Source organism: Myotis yumanensis, unplaced genomic scaffold (assembly GCF_028538775.1).
Source record: "Myotis yumanensis isolate MYYU_CA2020_CCGP unplaced genomic scaffold, mMyoYum1.0.hap1 SCAF_2, whole genome shotgun sequence".
NCBI lineage: Eukaryota > Metazoa > Chordata > Mammalia > Chiroptera > Vespertilionidae > Myotis > Myotis yumanensis.
In genome coordinates, this window is record NW_027223753.1 from 20743575 (window position 1) to 20762426 (window position 18852).

The 18852-nt window shown below is 47.5% G+C and overlaps 1 non-coding gene across 1 annotated transcript; it reads left to right on the forward strand.

Moving 5' to 3' along the window:
* The first annotated feature begins 1923 nt into the window (after positions 1-1923).
* On the forward strand, positions 1924-2055 carry LOC139004715 (small nucleolar RNA SNORA51). The gene has a single exon (XR_011470551.1). It is a non-coding gene; the product is annotated as a small nucleolar RNA SNORA51 (small nucleolar RNA).
* Positions 2056-18852: the final 16797 nt, after the last annotated feature.

Below are 18852 nucleotides of genomic sequence, written 5' to 3' on the forward strand. Positions count from 1 at the left end.
CCTCAGCCCAGACTGCACCCTCTCCAGGCTGGGACCCCTCGGACATCCCTCTCACAATCCGGGGCTGCTGGCTCCTAACCACTTGCCTGCCTGCCTGATCACCCCCTAACCACTCCCCTGCCCTCCCCTGCCAGCCTGGTCGCCCCCAACTGCCCTCCCCTGCTGGCCTGCCCTCCCCCGCTGGCCATCTTGTGGCTATGGGTGCTGCCATCTTTGAGGGCAGGGCAGGCTGTTAGCATATTTCCTCCTTACTGGCTGTGGGCACTGCCAGCTTTGAGGGCAGGGCAGGCTGTTAGCATATTTCCTCCTTACTGGCTGTGGGCACTGCCAGCTTTGCAACAGCGTGAGGGTCAGTTATCATACTCCCTCTTTATTAGATAGAATATCCAGGATAGACAAAGCCGTGCAGACACAGTAAGGTTGCCAGGGACTGGGCCGGGAGGAGGGGTGGCTGCTCAGTGGTGCAGGTTTCCCTTCCAGGTGATGGAAAAGTTGCAGAACTACATAGTGGTGATGGATGGACCACACAAGGAAAGTATTTAATACCACCGAATTGTCCTTTAAATGAGTACATTTTGTTATATGTATTTTAACACAATTTTTTAAATAAAACTTTTTTTTCACTCAATATGAAGTGTTTCTGGGATTCCCGTGTGTATTCCCTAGTGGAGGGGGAAGCGAAGGCGCCGGCGGCGGGAGGCGCAGAGGCGAGCGGGCGCCATTTGCAGCCCCGGGCGCGGCGGCGGCGGCGCGCCGGCTCCGAGGGGCTGGAGACGGTCACAAAGGCAGCGGAGGACGCGGCCCCGGGGAGAGGCGGGCGGGCCGGGGCGCGCTGGCTCCGGACTCCTCGCCCACCCCGCCATCCTGCGCGCCCGGGAGGGGCTGCGGGACAATGGGCGCGCCGTCGCCGCCCGCCCCTGGCTGCGCGGGCAAAGGCGGGGAGGCGCGCGGAGCCCCCTGGTGGCGGCGGGAAGGCGGCGCAGGCTGGTGCCGGGAGCGTCTGCAGCCGTCGGGCTCCGGAGGGTTGGCGGGCGGCCCGCCCAATGGGGCGGCCGGGGGCTGGGCCAGCTAATTGGCAGAATCTCCCTCTATTTGGTTTTGTGTTTCTAATCTCGACAAGATGCAGGTTATGCATCTCAGGCAGGACCCTCGCGAGGTGATGCCGCGTTCTCCTCCTCGCCTGGTATCGAGCGGCACAGTGTCAGCCAGTCAGGTTGTGTCATTGCTGATACTCACTTTGATCCCTGATTAAGGTGCTATCTGCCACCCTTCTCCACAGTGAAGTTACACCTTTTCCTTTTGTAGTGATCAAGTATTATATATGGAGGTACTTTAAAACTACATAAACCACCTATTTCTCAGCAAACCTTTTACGATTTTATTCACTTAGTTTTTATGTCATCTGGACTCACAGTCATTGGGCTATAATATGTTGCTATCATTTATTTTAATGATCAAATTGTCCCAATTTGGCCAGTGGAAGCTCATTTAAGCCAGCCTTTGTGTCCATTTGACATGCCCCCATGGTCACTTCCTTTCTTGCACATGATGTTGCAGGCTCATCTTGTACTTTATCCCTGTGCCAGCCCTGGAATCAGATACTTCTCCAAGGAGCATTGGATCTTTTTATTTATCTTATTTTTGTAATCCACACCCAAGCATATGTTTACTGATTTTGAGAGAGAGAGAGAGAGAGAGAGAGAGAAGACATCTATGTGAGAAAGAAACATTGATCTCTTGCCTCCCATGTGGTGCCCCAACCAGGGATGGAACCCCCAATCTACATATGTGCAGTGGATGAAAAGGGGCCACATGCTAACTTGTCGGGCTCAGGGAAGGCCTGCATGGCAGCCTTACATACTCACAGACCTAAAGTAACCACAAAGAATGGCCTGAAATTAAAACTTTTAAGGCTAAAAAGCAGGCCTCCTGGTGCTTACCACAGGCTGTGTTCTTACACTGACTGTACAGAAATAGGAGGCAGAGTAAACTTACCCCATAGACACCTCAGCTCAGGCTCTTTGCCTGGTCTGTATTGTGAATGGGGAGACATTGAGAAAAAAAAAAGACTAAAAAGCAGTTTATGGTGGGCTGTTATGTCCTAGGTCAGTATCTTCCATGACAAAGGTCAATCTTAACCTTCACTGAGCCTGTCTGTTGTCTTTTTGCATCTAGGATAACATATCGGTGGAATGTCAAAGTAATTTCCCTTTATCTGGACCCCCTCAAAGCACAGGCACCACTCTTCAGAGACCATAAATCAGCTCATTGTTATCGAGTGAATTGTTGACTGTTAACTATCTTTCACCCACCTACGTAAAAGATGTGTCTATCACTTTACTTCTTTTCCAATCCCAGAGGTCCCCCACCACCAGCACTTTGCTTTCTCCCACTTCCCTAATCTATCACCAATGGATTTCATGTAACCCACTTACATGTCCCCCCCTTTTTTTTATTATTTCTAAATATATTTTATTGACTTTTTACAGAGAGGAAGGGAGAGAGATAGAGAATTAGAAACATCGATGAGAGAGAAACATCGATCAGCTGCCTCCTGCACACCTCCTACTGTGGATGTGCCTGCAACCAAGGTACATGCCCTTGACCAGAATCGAACCCGGGACCTTTCAGTCCTCAGGCCGAAGCTCTATCCACTGAGCCAAACCGGTTTCGGCGCATCTCCCCTTTTGATTGTAATGTATAAAACAAGGTGCAACTGCTGGTGGGAATGCAGACTGGTGCAGCCACTATGGAAGGCAGTATGGAGGTTCCTCAAAAAATTGGAAATGGAACTCCCATTTGACCCTGTGATCCCACTACTAGGAATATATCCCAAGAAACCAGAAACACCTATCAGAAAGGATATATGCACCCAGATGTTCATAGCAGCACAATTCACCATAGCTAAGATCTGGAAACAGCCTAAGTGCCCATCAGTAGATGAATGGATTAGAAAACTGTGGTACATCTACACGATGGAATACTATGCTGCTGTTAAAAAGAAGGAACTCCTACCATTTGCAACATCATGGATGGAACTGGAGAGCATTATGCTAAGTGAAACAAGCCAGTCAATGAAGGAAAAATACCACATGATCTCACTCATTCATGGATAACAAAGACCATTACAAACTTTTGAACAATAATAGATACAGAGGCAGAGCTGCCTCAAACTGATTGTCAAACTGCAGTGGGAAGGCCAGAGAGAGTTGGGGGGCAGGAGGGAGGGGAGTAAGAGATCAACCGAAGGACTTGTATGCATGCATATAAGCATAACTAATGGACATAAGACACTGGGGGGGTAAGGGAGGGTAGTGGTTTGTCAAGGGCGGGGGGGGGGGGAAAAAGGATACTTATGTAATACCCTTTGTAATACTTTAAGAGGAAAATAAAAAATAAAAAAAAAAAAAAATAAAAAAATAAAAAAAAAAAAAGTTAAAAAAAAAAAAAAAAACAAGGTGCAAAACTGACATTCTCCAGAGCATTATCTCAATCCTTTGAGATTCTGCTTCCCAGCATTTGTTGACAGTTTGGCTCAAATAAACTCACAAAAATTCTTCACGGGTTTGAATGTTTCTTACCATAACAGGTAACAGTGCCCTGACCAGAAGTTGAAACTGCAAAGTCGGGACAGGACGGAGTTCCAACCAACTGAGCAACTAACTGCTGGGGCAAACCTTGGTTCTTTTTAGTGGAGAGCAGTTATTTAGAAACCAAAACCCGGGTTCGAGGTGTGTTCATTGCTTTAGAAGTGTTGCTGCTTTCATGCACTCTCCGTGGACATTGCTCATAGATAGATGGCTACATGGATAAATAGAATGACAGATTTATATCTGGATAGAGACATATAGAAATAACTCAGGTTCAATCCAGTACCACAGGAGTCATTCAAATTTTCCCCCTCTTCATGAATTTTGGTAAATGTGAACACTACCACATTTATTCTTTCAAAATGTTTTTATTTCTATCATTAAAGTAAAATATTACCATCAATAACTATCAAAAAGTAAAGGGAATAAAATTGACCATAATCTCAGCATAGCAATACAACTATATCTTACAGATTTAGTTCCAGCCTTTTGTTTATGTGTCGATCTCCTTTTTTGAGTCATAAAAAATCATGCTGTACACACAATTCAGTGCCCTGTTTTCTTCTTCAATTTTGCAGACGTAGGCGAAGTACAGACCATAGAGCAACCCGGGCCTACTGCTAACTTTTGTTCATGAACTAAAGTTGGTTTTTAAATTTTAAATGGTTAAATAAAATCAAAAGCGGAATAATTTTTGGTGACGTGGAAATTATATGAAAGTCAAATTTAAGTATCCATAAATTACATTTCATTGGAACACAGTAATACATACACACACACACACACACACACACACACACTAGAGGCCCGGTGCATGAATTCATACATGGGTGGGGTCCAGCTGGCCCGGCCCCAATAGGGGCAGATCAGGGCCCGGCCTGTTGGGAGGAGGAGATGGGGGGAGGTTGTCTGGCCAGCCCCCCACGATTGGGCCTGATCAGGGCCAGGCTGGCTAAGGAGAAGGGCCGCGGGTGTATGGCTGGCGGGCCCCACCCCTGATTGGAGTGTGGGGGTCTGATTGGGGGCAGGGCCAGCCGTGGGGAGGGGCTGTGGGCGGTGAGCCAGCCAGTCCTGCCCCTGAATGGGGTGAGGGGGGGCCGATTGGGGGTCAGCAGCTGGGGGAGGGACCAAGGTGGTTGACCGGCCATACCTGCCCCTGATTTGGAGAGGGAGGGCAGATCAGGGGTGGAGCTGGCTGGAGGGAGGTCTCGCAGGCCGATCAGGGTGGTGGGGGCCCATTGGGGGTGGGAATGGCCAGGGGGAGGGGCTGCAGGTGGTTGGCCGGCTTACCTTCCCCTAATTGGGATGGGGGCGCTGATCTGGGGTGGGGCCGGCCTGGAAGAGGGGCTGCCGGCCAATCGGGGTGGGGCGGGCCGATCAGGGACAGGGCTGGGCCGGTTCGCTGGCCACAGTGGGCATCATAGCAACCGGTCATTCTGGTCGTTCCGGTCGTTCCGGTGTTCCGGTCGCTGGCTTTTCATATATATATAGATGGTCTATGGCTGCTTTTTGCTAAAACAACAAAGTTGAATAGTTGTAAAAGAAACTGTATTGCCTGCAAAGCATGAGTGCTATTTGGTCATTTACAGGAAAAGTGTGTCAATCTCCGAAATATTATATCTGAATCATGCTATTAAATTGGCTGCTAACTCTGTCCTTCGAAATGTTACGGAAGTGACAACAATAATACTTAGCACATTGTAGGTGCTTAATAAAGGAATTTCCTCCAAATCATTCAGGAAGGGAAGGGGGCTAGGAGGAAAATGAGGAAGAGGGAAAGTGATTTTTAGACATGTCTCTTTTCAGGCATCTGCTGAATTTATTCCCAACCAGTGGAAAAGACGTCTTCTCACTAGTCATTAAGAAGAAAGATGTCTTTCATAAATCTTTCATGGCTAAAATATAGCCTCTTAAGTGTCCTTTTAAAAAGTTATTTGGGGCCAAAATAATCTTGTCACTACCAAATTAGCAATACATCTAATTTTAGCTTAGCTTTGCAGAAGCTTTGGTGAATTTTTTAAATGATTCTGTAACAAACATGGGAAGATGATGGGGAGCTGAAGAGCCCTCTCCTTTGTCTCCTCCCCCAGCCCCCAGCCCTGTGGGCTAAGCAGGGATAAATGCTGAGACACCTTCTATTTAGATCTCTTTGGCCAAAGAACAGTCATGAGTCTATTATTTTTATGATTTATGTCTGTAGTTTTTGAAAATAGCAGTAAATTATTTTAATAATTCTGTTGAGAGGTGGGGGTCTTCGTAGTCTCCCCAGAGTCTGGGTGGGCTCATACTATGCCCTGTAAATTACTGTGGAAGCGATGTTGTGATTTCTAAGGCTAGGGAAGGCCATGCACCTTCCACTTGGGTTTGCTTCACAATGGAACTCAACCACCTTGTGGTGAAGAGCCAAGCCATAGGAGCGGCTGTGTATGTGCTCTGAAGGGCAGTTCTGGTTGAGCCCAGCCCTGGCCTGTGCGGATCGGGCCGAAACCGACAGTCGGACATCCCCCTAGAGGTCCCGGATTGCGAGAGGGCGCAGGCCAGGTTGAGGGACCCCACCAGTGCACAAATCTGTGCACTGGGCCTCTAGTATTCCTATAAATGCATCCAAACTGGCATCAACTGCAAAGGTGACCTCACCCTCTTACTTGCATCTTCTGGATTACTCTCTAAAAATGCCATTCCCTTTCATGTTGCATTTACTTGCATTTTCTTCTGCTTTCTTATCTCTTCCTCACTCTACACACCCATATACACTTCTCCAACCTAGTGAAAACTTTCAGTGGACTTCCTTTCCCCAAATCCCTGCTTCTTGAGAGTAGGAACCACACCTTATGTTTTGCATAGTGGCCCCTCAACATTGTTCTTTCTTCTAATGGTCATTGAGGATCTTTAAGTGCTGGGGATACTGGGGAGAGATGAGCCCCGCCCTCATCTATCTTATGATCTGGTGGGAATGACTGACAAGTCAAAGAGGCACGTTAATACAGTTTGCTAAATTTCAGAGCACGGTGCTATGGGGAAGCCAACTTTTCCTGCCCAGCCTCTGAGGTAGACTGTTCCTGTTTTCTTTTCAGAGACCACTGGAAATCAGCATATTAGGTCTGTGCCTACTTAGCCTCAACCAGCCACGGGTTTGAGTTTTACTGGGGCACTGAAGTGGCAGTCACTGGGAAAGCGACCACTGAAGTCATACACCATGTCTTTCCCACTGTTCTAATGTGATAATGTGGGTGCCTCTCCAGCAGACTTGTCACTGGGTGAAAACGCCCCGGTAGGCTCCTCCCTTGGAAACCCCTGCCTGCACCACTCGAACGAAAGGATTCGCCCACATTAGCAACCCTGGGGGCATGTCTGCGGGCGAACAGCCTCATCTGCCAATCTGCTCAAGGCCTGGGCCACCCAACAACGAGCACAGCAGGCAGTCGTGTCAAGCTCTCAGGAGCCCAGGATTTGGAACTCCTAATATTATTCTCAATTTTGCTTTCAGAAGCAGGGAAGAACAATAAGATGAAGCTATAAGGCTAATTGCATATACTTTATTTCTAACTCCTCAGGATGAAAATATACTTCTGAAGAAGGGAGGAAGTGGTAGTGGTGGTTTGTGGGGAGCCGGCACGGCCTTGGCATACTCATGCCAGCTCAGCCTGGTTCAGTGACCCTGAGTGGGGGCGATGAAAGGCTTAGAAAAGACAGACAAGAGAATGAAAGCTGGGTCTCGGTGGGATGCTGCCCCTCTGATGGACAGCGCCAACACCCATAAGCCGTGTCTTTATTTTATAGCAGATGCTATGAGGCAAAGTAAGGGTGTGATCAAGATGTTTACAACATTCTCCTGGGTTTCAATCCTACTCAACTACATGCACCTGAACTCTATCACTCAGGCACGTGGGGCCAGGTGTTCGGACCACAGGCTCAAGCTTACAACTATAGCTGTTGGCTATAATTGTGCTGGGAAGGCTCTGCCCTCCAGCTGGGACTTGCATGTGACCATGAGAGGACTGTGCCCTCTCATTTGTCCGAGGCTTGAACCTGTCCAAAACACTGTAGCCGCACCCCATAGTGGTTGGCAAGGATCAATCCAGCTCCTCTATCATTTACAGAATGATTGGTGTTTAAACACCTACTCTTTTTTTTTAAAATATATTTTATTGATTTTTTACAGAGAGGAAGGGAGAGAGATAGTTAGAAACATCGATCAGCTGCCTCCTGCACACCTCCCACCAGGGATGTGCCCGCAACCCAGGTACATGCCCTTGACCGGAATCGAATCTGGGACCTTTCAGTCTGCAGACCGACGCTCTATCCACTGAGCCAAACCGGTTTCGGCAAAACACCTACTCTTTTAAAATGCAAATAAAATTGCAGAAATTTAAAAATCATTCTTAACTTGTTATGAAGCATTATAGCAAACTAATCAGAATGATACCCTGAGTTAGGGAACGAGAGTTTTTATTATGATTGGGAGGAAGGGAAGAAAATTATGGATTGTGGGAGGGCTTGAAAGAGGCAGCAGGATAGGTAAACTATGAAGATAAATTTGTCACCCAGGCAGCATGGCTCAGCGGTTGAGCATCAACCTATGAACCAGGTCACAGGTTTGATTCCTGGTCAGGGCACATGCCCAGGTTATAGGCTCGATCCCCATTGTGGGGTGTGCAGGAGGAAGCTGATCAATGAGTCTTATTATTGACTAGTGACCCGGTGCACGAAATTCATGCACATTAAAAAGGAATTAATTAGAGGAAATATTTTAATATTGCTATTTGTTCTTTCTCTATAATAGAAGTGTCAGAGATGAAAGAAAATTAGTAAAATGTATATGAAAAGCTTCCTCCTGTCAGGGTCTGGGGCGTGCCACGGGAGCCAGAGTCAAGTCCCTGCCCATCCATGTGCGCCTTGAAATCATGCAAGACCCAGACCCAGCTGGCCCCACCCCCATTGGGCAAGATCCAGACTCGGCCGGCCCCACCCCAGTCAAGCCCCACTGAGTGGGGGGCACAGCCTCAGGTCACCTGGCCCGGTGCCGGGGCTGGGGGGGAGGGGCATGGCCTGAGGTCTCCTGGCCCCAGGCCGGGGGGTGTGCCTTGAGGTCTCCTGTCAAGCCCCGCATGGGAGGGGTGTGGCCTCAGGTCCCCCAGCCTGGCACCAGGGCGGGGGGCACAGCCTCAGGTCCCCCAGCCCAACACCAGGGCGGGGGGTGCACCCTGAGGTCCCCCATCAAGCCCTGCTGGGAGAGGGGCACTGCCTGAGGTCCCCCATCAAGCCCTGCGGGGCGGGGAGCATGGCCTGAGGTCCCCCAACCTGGCACCAGGGTGGGGCCGTGGCCTGAGGTCCTCTGTCAAACCTCACCAGGCGGGGGGCGCAGCCTCAGGTCCCCTGCCCTGGCCCAGCGCCACACAGCCTCAGGTCCCTGCTGATTGCTCCTTAAGGCTCCTTACGGTAACTCGGCCTCTGCTGTGGGCGCAGCCATCTTGTGTTACGGAATCCCTGCTTCTACTGTGAGCACAGCCATCTTGTTACAGCGTGATGGTCATTTTGCATATTCCCTCTTTATTAGATAGGATGCTTCTATCTCCCTCTCCCTTCCTCCCTAAAATTAATTTAAAAAATATATTGAAAAAAAGGATAAATTTGTCTATTTGTGAGTTTTATTTGAATCCTTGCATCAGCTGAATAGATTGTAATTGATTTTTAAGAATTTAGCCCAGCCTGGCCAGCATGCCTCAGTGGCCAGTAAGTCAGGGTTGGATTCCCAGTAGGGGGCGTGCAGGAGGCAGCTGATCAATGATTCTCTCTCATCACTGATGTTTCTCTCTCTCTCTCTTTCTCCCTTCCTCTCTGTATTTAATAAAAATATACTTTTTAAAAAAATTTTAATTGTTCACCTATTTTTGTCAATGATAAACAAATCTTCTCCTCAGGGGAAAAAAAAGACTTTTCCCTCCTCTCAATTCTCATAGTGTTTTAGCTAGCAATACTTTTCCAATGCTTACTACTTTTCAGATCCTTTGCTAGGTTCTAGAGCTTCTCAATCTTTTGCATTTAGCACATTTCAGCTTATAATATGAATGAGTAAAAGTTCATAAATTCATGAATTTAAAAATACTCCACAAGTAGTGCTAGCTTTTCTCCCACTGGATGGGGAGATTCCTTTGCAGGGATGGAGTCTTATTTGAACAAAGAATTTCTTTGAAAATGTTCTAAAAGAAAAAAGAAAGAAGGTATTCCAGTATCTTTGTGTGTGTGTGTTTTAAAAATCATCACCTGAGGATATGTTTATTTATTTTAAAGAGAGAGGGAGAGAGAAACATTGATGTGAGAGGTAAAGGTCAATCTGTTGTCTCTAGTACAGTCCCCAGAGGAAGGAACCCATAACCTGGATATGTACCCTGACCAGGAATTGAACCACAACCTTTTAGTGTACGGGTTTGGCACTCCAAACAATGCTCCAACCAACTCAGCTACCTGGCCAGAGCTCCAGTCATCTTTGTAGCACTAGTGTCTAGCTAAGTGCCTGGTGTATAAGAGGTGCCTAATGAATGTTTATTGACTGACTGAAAGAGCTCCCCAGGCTCACCACCACAGAGCTGAGAAGGGTGATGAGGCAGACCAGGAGAGGTGTGTTACTGAGTTCCCTCTTCGTGAGGGAACTTGCTGACAGCTTCCAACTGTTAGTGCCTTCAGCTGCTTTGCTTTCTAACAGCCTGGCCAAGCATGGGACTTCTCCATCAGGCAATGCTTGCTCCAGAGATTCCCAATGGGCGGGCAGAAATCTGGTCACTGACCTCTTTTCTCAATCCTGCTTCCTCTCCCTTTTCTCATAGGAGTTAGTCCCCATTACTCCTTTTATATTCCCAACTCTATCTCAGCACCTGCTTTGTAATAAACCAAACTAGGCAACGGGACAGGGACATGCACTCTCTCTCCAGAGAGGCCTTGAAAGTCACATAGCAATGGGTGGTGATGTATAATCCCCTCAGAGTGAAGGAAGCCAATAGTTGGAAAGGCAAATACAAGCATGTCAAACTCGAGGTCCGTGGGCTGCATGCAGCCCACAGTGAATATTTTTGTGGCCCAGCCAATATAACAGTATGTAAGAAATGTTTTAATAAAAATTTTATAACTTCATTTTTACAATGTCCTGTTATACACAACTAGAGGCCTGGTGCAAAGATTTGTGCACATTGAAAGAAAATTAATTAGAAGAAATATTTTAGAGGCCAGGGAGGGACCGTAGGAGGTTGGCTCCAGGGTGTGTTCAGCCTGTCTCGCCCAGTCCCAATCGGCCGGACCCCAGCAGCAAGCTAACCTACCGGTTGGAGCGTCTGCCCCTGGTGGTCAGTGTGCATCATAGTGACTGGCTGAACGGTCGAATGAATGGTCGGACACTTAGCACATTAGGCTTTTATTGTATAGAATCTACACCAATAATAGACAAATATGTAAACTGACCGGATCTCCATGACAACACCACAGCCAATCAGGAGTGAGTATGCAAATTAACCTGGCGAAGATGGCAGGCCTGTGGGCAGCGTGCATGTGCACAGGCACTGAGCAGCCGGGGGGCAGGGCGGGACGCTTGCGTCGTTGCCATGGCAATGACACAGGTGTTCTGCACTGCCCCAGCCCATCCGGGCCTCTGGGCAGCGTGGGAAGGTGAAAAGGTGGCTCTTGGCCGGAGTGAAGGCAGTGCCGACAGCCAGGGGAAGGAAGGCCCATTCTTTTTATTTATTTTTTTTTTTTAAATATATTTTATTGATTTTTTACAGAGAGGAAGGGAGAGGGACAGAGAGTCAGAAACATCGATGTTTCGAGAGAGAGGAACACCAATTAGCTCACTCCTGCACAGTATGTAAGAAATGTTTTAATAAAAATTTTATAACTTCATTTTTACATGCCCTTGACCAGAATCAAACCTGGGACCCTTCAGTCCCCAGGCCGACGCTCTATCCACTGAGCCAAACCTATCAGGGCGGAAGCCCCATGCTTGCACGAATGTTTGTGCATCGGGCCTCTAGTTATTAATAATGAGCTACATGCCGAAACCAGTTTGGCTCAGTGGATAGAGCGTCGGCCTTCGGACTGAAGGGTCCCAGGTTCAATTCTGGTCAAGGGCATGTACCTGGGTTGCGGGCACATCCCCAGTAGGAGATGTGCAGGAGGCAGCTGATCGATGTTTCTCTCTCATCGATGTTTCTAACTCTCTATCTCTCTCCCTTCCTCTCTGTAAAAAATCAATAAAATATATTTAAAAAAATAAAAAATAAAAAAATAATGAGCTACAACGTTCACTAATGACTGATTACTATAATCGTGTTGCATTCATTTCCCTTATATGCCTTATGCGCATGCACACCATTTCTCTCCACTAACACTAGCAGAAGATATTTTAGCAGCCAATTGCCATGTCCTTAGTCTTGTATGACTTGTTTGGTGTGCGCAACAGAGTTTCACTTTCGGATAACAAGAAAAATAGGTTTATTTCCATTACACTTATTAATTTGTGTGGTTATTCAATGTCTGGTAAGTTAATGTTCAAGAAAAAATATTAATTTTTATTAAAATGTTCTATTATTTTATGTTAACGATTACTCATTTATTTCAGCCCTTTGTATTCAGCATGTCTCTATCGAAATAAGCCTATATTTCTATGAAAATTGAAGCTTTTGTTTTTTTGTGGCCCACATAAACTTAAACCTTGCTTATTTGGCCTGTGTTAGCCTTTGAGTTTGACATGCTTGGGCTAATATAATATACTACCCTGAATCAATACTCTTTCCCAGTATGCATTAGGATGATACTAGTCAAAATGTGGTTCAAAGACTGATGTCCCTGGTCATGATTAGTACACAAAGTGAAACTAGGCATTTGAAAAGTTTTACACAATAAATAGGTCTGCAACAGATTGGGAACAAAAGCAACCTGGTTTTTCGCCACAGTCTGAGAAACACTGCAATCAGCCAGAGTAGCCAATACCTCAGGAAACATGAGTTCATGGGCCAAATACAACCGACATGAGAAAAACAGTAAACTAAATTACACACACACACACCACACTTACATATATAAAAGGGAGGCCCAGACCAGCCAAGCAATCGCACCCCATGTCTGTCACCTGCAGAGGGAGGCAACCAGGGGCAAGGGTGGGGGGAGGCAGAGCCGCACAGATGGCAAGCAGTGGCAGCAGTGGGGGCGGAGCCAGCTACTGGCTGCCGGGGGTTGGAGGGTGGGAGGGAGAAGAAAGCCCAGATAGGCCCTGATCATCGGCCAGGCCTAGGGACCCTACCCAAGGGGTCCCGGATTGCGAGAGGGCACAGGCCAGGCTGAGGGATGCCCCCAATCCCCTGCACAACATTTCATGCACTGAGCCTCTAGTATTAACAATATGAGACGATGAGAAATCACTTAAAGAAAAAGCCATCTACACTAATAAAAGAGAAACATGGTAATTAGCGTACGACCGCTACCCTTTCCATTGGCTAATCAGCATATCCTTATGCAAATTAACTGTCAGCCAAGATGGCGGCCGGCAGCCATGCACTGAAGCGAGCAGGGAGGCTTCCTTGCTCCAGTGACTGCGGACTCCAACATTCCCCGCCTCACTTGCGGCCTCTCAGCTGCAACTCTAAGCAACTATGTACTATGTTGTAAATAAGAAGCTAAACAAAACCCCAGAAACCGGCTTTCAGTCAGCCCCGGACCGCAACATTGTATCGATGTTTTCAGCAGCGAGGCCTCAGAGCTAAAGCTGGCCCAGAATAAAAAAAAAAAGAAAGAAAACAAGGAGCGGTTGGGAGCTTCAGTCACTCTTGGGAGCTTCAGTTACTCGCCAGCCGGAAAACAGCCCTCAGCCCCTCACCCAGACTGGCCAGGCACCCCAGTGGGGACCCCCACCCTGATCCAGGACACCCTTCAGGGCAAACCAGCCGGCCCCCACCCACGCACCAGGCCTCTATTCTATATAGTAAAAGGGTAATATGCCTCCCGGCACCGGGATCAGCGGAGCAGCGAGGCTCCCAGCACCGGGATCAGTGTGACAGGGGGCAGTGCCCAAACCCCCTGATCGCCCTGCGGCTCTGTGTGTGACAGGGGGCGGGGCCACAACCTCCCTATCCACCCTGCTCTGTTCGTGACAGGGGAAGGTGCCCCAACCCCCTGATCAGCCCTGCTCTGTGCCTGATAGGGGGGAGCTCCCCAATCCCCTGATTGCCCTGCAGCTCTGTGTTTGACAGGGTGCAGCGCACCAACCCCCTGATCGGACCTGCTCTGTGTGTGACAGGGTAGAGCCATAACCTCTCCATCGGCCCTGCCCCGAGTGTGACAGTGGCGGCGCCCCAACCCCCTGATTGACCCTGCTCTGTGGGTGATAGAGGGTGGTGCCCCAACCCCCCTCCACGGGCCTTGTTCTGTGTGTGACAGGGTAGAGCCATAACCTCCCCATTGGCCCTGCCCTGAGTGTGACAGGGTGCAGCGCCCCAACCCCCTGATCCGCCCTGCTGTGTGTGTGACAGGGGGCGGTGTCCCAACTCCCCTATCGGCCCTACTCTGTGAGTGACAGGGGGGAGCTCCTCAACCCCCCGATCGGCCCTGCTCTGTGCATGACAGGGGGGAGCTCCTCAACCCCCTGATGGGCCCTGCTCTGTGCGTGACAGGGTACGGAGCCCCAACCCCCCTGATGGGCCCTGCTCTGTGAGTGACAGGGGGCAGCGCCCCAAACCCCTGATCGGCCCTGCTCTGTGCATGACAGGGGGTGGCGCCGCAACCTCCCCATCGACCCTGCCTTGAGTGTGACAGGGGGCGGTGCCCCAACTCCCCAATCGGCCCTACCCTGAGCGTGACTGAGAGTGGCATGGAAACCTCCCGATCCGCCCTGCTCTGTGCATGACGGGGCGGCACCCCAACTCCCCAATCGGCCCTGCTCTGAGCCTGACCAGGGGGCACTTAGGAATTGGGCCTGCCCTCTGCCACCCGGGAGCAGGCCTAAGCCAGCAGGTCGTTATCTCCCGAGGGGTCCCAGACTGGGAGAGGGCACAGGCTGGGCTGGGGGACCCCACTCCCCCCTCGAGTGCACAAATTTTTGTGCACCGGGCCTCTAGTGAAGAAATATTAGACTTGAAAAGGTAATAGTTTCAGTGCACGGGACAACTCCCAATCAGCTGAGCCACACTGGCCAGGGCTAAGTTATCTATTTCTGTGTAACAAATTACCCCACAAAATAATGGCTTAAAACAAAAAACATTCATTACTTCTCAAGATCTCTGAGGGTCAGGAGGAATTTGGGAGCATCTAGCTGGTTGATTCTAGCTTGGGGTTTCTCATAAGATTTCAGTCAAGCTTTTAACTGGGGCTGCAGTCAGCTGAAGGCTTGTCTAGGGCTGGAATATGCATTTCAAGATGCCTCACTCACCTGGCTGTTGGCAGAAAGCCTCAGTTCATCTCGACAGGGCTGTCTGAGTGTCTCCCAGAACAACTGATCCAAGACAGAGGAAGAACAAGCAGGAAGCTGCAGTGCCTTTTTATCACCAAGACTCTGAAATCACACACTATCATTTCTGCTATATAATTGATTTCATAGAGGAAGGGAGAGGGAGAGAGATAGAAACATCAATGGTGAGGGAGAGTCATTGATCGGCTGCCTCCTGCACGCCCCCTACTGGGGATGGAGCCCATAACCCAGGCATGTGCCCTTGACTAGAATCAAACCCGGGACCCTTCAGTCCACAGGTTGGTGCTCTAGCTACTGAGCCAAACCAGCGAGAGCCATTTCTGCTTTATTCTATTCTTAAAAGTAAGTCACCAAGTCCAATTCACAATCATTAGGATCAACCTCTTGAAGGGAGCAGGGTCAAAGAATATGTAGGCATTTAACCCCTCAAAACTGTCCATGGTCTTCTCTTTGACCTCCAGTTTCAACAGGGACAATGAAGTTATCACTTTTCCTATCTGATGACTGTTGCTCTATTTGAGATTTTGATCTCCTCCCTGGATTTATAAAAACTCAGCCATATCAATTATTCCTCCTTTATATTCAGTATCTCTTTCTCATCTCTATGCTCTCCCTCAGCATTTAAACACTTTTCCTGTAGTAGTTTTAAAACTTGACCCCAAATTCTCTGACATTTTTCCCATTAAAACAGTGGTTCTCAACCTGTGGGTTGTGACTCCTTTGGGGGTCGAACGACCTTTTCACAGGGGTCGCCTAAGATCATCGGAAAACACATATATAATTACATATTGTTTTTGTGATTAATCACTATGCTTTAATTATGTTCAATTTGTAACAATGAAAATACATCCTGCATATCAGATATTTACATGACGATTCATAACAGTTACAAAATTACAGTTATGAAGTAGCAATGACAATAATTTTATGGTTGGGGGTCACCACAACATGAGGAACTGTATTAAAGGGTTGCGGCATTAGAAAGGTTGAGAACCACTGCTGTAGATGATCCCAGTTCTCAGCAGTTTGAGCCCCCCCCCACCCCCCCACTCCCCCCACCCCCCACCCCCCGCTGCCATTTGAGTCTCTCCAGACATTGTGAAAGAGAGATCAGTCACCCCTGCTGTGGTTTGTCAAATTCTTGACCCTTGGGATCCATGAGCATGATAAAATAGTTTTTGTGTTATGCCATTAAGATTGGGTTGGCTTGTTACAGAGCAATAGTAACTGAAACATCCCCTTTACAACCAAATCTCTCAAAAGAGTTATCTATTCTCATCATCTCTATTTCTTTACCTTCCACTTATTCCTCGAATCTGAACTTTGCTCCCTTCTTTCAGGCTTAATAATGGTCTCTGAAATAAATGATCTCCAAGTTTCTAAATCTAATTAGACATTTTTCTATTAGACTGCTAAGAGAATTATTTAACACTATTGTCCAACAATAAAAACAACAATGATGAGAGAGAATCATTGATCAGCTGCCTCCTGCACACCCCCTACTGGGGATCAAGCCTCAACCCCGGTATGTGCCCTTGACTGGGATCGAATGCAGGAACCTTCAGTCCACAGGCCCATGCTCTCTTCACTGAGCCAAACCTGCTAGAGCCAATTCTTCCTTCTTTTTTTTTTTTGTTTTAATATTTTATTAATTTTTTACAGAGAGGAAGGGAGAGGGATAGAGAGTCAGAAATGAACATCAATGAGAGAGAAACATTGATCAGCTGCCTCCTGCACACTCCCCACTGGGGATGTGCCCGCAACCAAGGTACATGCCCTTGACTGGAATTGAACCTGGGACCCTTGAGTCCGCAGGCTGACGCTCTATCCACTGAGCCAAACCGGTTAGGGCAATTCTTCCTTCTTGAATACTCTCTTCTAGTTTCTATAACACCACACTGTCCCAGGTCTTTTCCTCTGAAGATATTATCTTGCTGCCACTGTCACCACTGCCAGAAAAGATTCTTTGGGGTTCCTGCTTCTTGGTGTCTTAGCTCTCTCTTCAAAGTCCCTGGTGGGTACATCTGATTATCAAAGGTAGACCTTGCCCTAGCCTGTTTGGGTCAGTGGATAGAGTGTCGGCCTGCAGGCTGATGAGTCGCAGGTTCGATTCCGGTCAAGGGCACATGCCTGGGTTTCGGGCTCGGTCCCCAGTGGGGGGTGTGCAGGAGGCAGCCGATCAATGATTCTCTCTCATCATTGATGTTTCTAGCTCTCTCCCTCTCCCTTCCTCTCTGAAATCAATAAAAATATATTTTAAAAAATGTAGACCTTGACTATGGTCCTAACTTAGCAAGAGATTCTGGGAAAGCAAGTGACTGACATTTCCAGGTTCTTTGCAGAAGGCAGGTTCTACCTCTTACCAATTAATCATAATATAAGAAATTCTCCAAATGTATAAATGAGTTTCAGAAGCTGGGACAGGGAAGGTGAGGAAAAAACCCTCCACCATTTCCTCCTTGCAACAGAAAGTTTATCACTGACCTGATGTGCTCTCCTGAGGAACAAATTTGTAGAACTCTTTTGCATGTTTTAAATAACAAAGGCTAAGATAAAACCTTTTGCTATAACAATGGCCAGGTCTTTCTGGGAGAATTCTCAATGCTGATGCTGGCAGAGTAACTTGGCGACCTCCAACACTCCTGATACCTAGTGATTTTCAAACATCTTTCCATTTACCTTTCTGGTTTTCTTCGTTTCTTTTGTTGTTTTTCTATTTTCTTTTCTATTTATCTTTCTGAATGTGAGGAAACGCGACTACATAGCAAAACACCCTTACAGTAACACAGAAGTAATGTTAACTATCCTGGCCTTAGCCGGTTTGGCTCAGTGGACCTGTAGACTGTAAGGGTCCCTGGTTGATTCCAGTCAAGGGCACATTGTCCGGGTTTCGGGCTCGATCCCGGGTGGGGTGAGTGCAGGAGGCAGCCATTGATGTTTCTCTCATCATCGATATTTCTATCTCTCTCTCCCTTTCTCTCTGAAATCAATAAGAATATATTTTTAAAAAGAAATATTCTGAATATTTGAATTCTCATAGAGCAGTATGATCCTCAAAATACACAACTAATTGTTGATGAAACCAAAGGAATAAACCTTGTCCAACAGGACCATGTACGACACAGGACAGGAATCTATAAAAACACACACAACTAAATGTTTTAGAAATGTGAGTCTTTTTTTCACTTTTACGACACCAGAGTACTTCTCAGTACCTGACCCCAGCATAGAGAACTAGAAAACTAATTTAGTTTACAGAATTAATGTTTCTGTAGCAATAGTGAAAAATTACTGATTTAAGATTTTCGCAAATCTATAACCTGTTTGCACCTCTAAATATTAGGGACATAAACATGTCAGAAGAAAGGCTTGATGTGCAATGAATTTTTGTATTTGAAAGCACAAAACCTATTATTTTTCCTAATTTTTTTTTTTTTTTTTTTCTGAATGTAACCAAGAATTACTTTCTCTTCTCTCAGCCTGTCTGGGTTTTCCGCTTTGAATAAACCGCTTGTGATCTGTAGAGGTTTAGAAAAGGTTTTCCTCGACTAAAACAAGGGCTTCCATGAAGGAAGACTTCTGTGGAAATCGCTCACCGTTGCCATTGCTAAACTTCAGTACAATAATGTCACATGTACTCACACAGTAATTGTGGACACGCCTAAGTCCCGCCCACTTTCCTAAACCGAATTCCCCAGATCCTAGAAATCCAGCCCTTCTGCCCTCCGGAGGCGCCTTTCCCAACGTAAAATACCCTTTTAAGTTTCAGCTCCTGCCTCCAGAATGGTTGGTGGCCAAGCGCCGGGGAATCGGGGC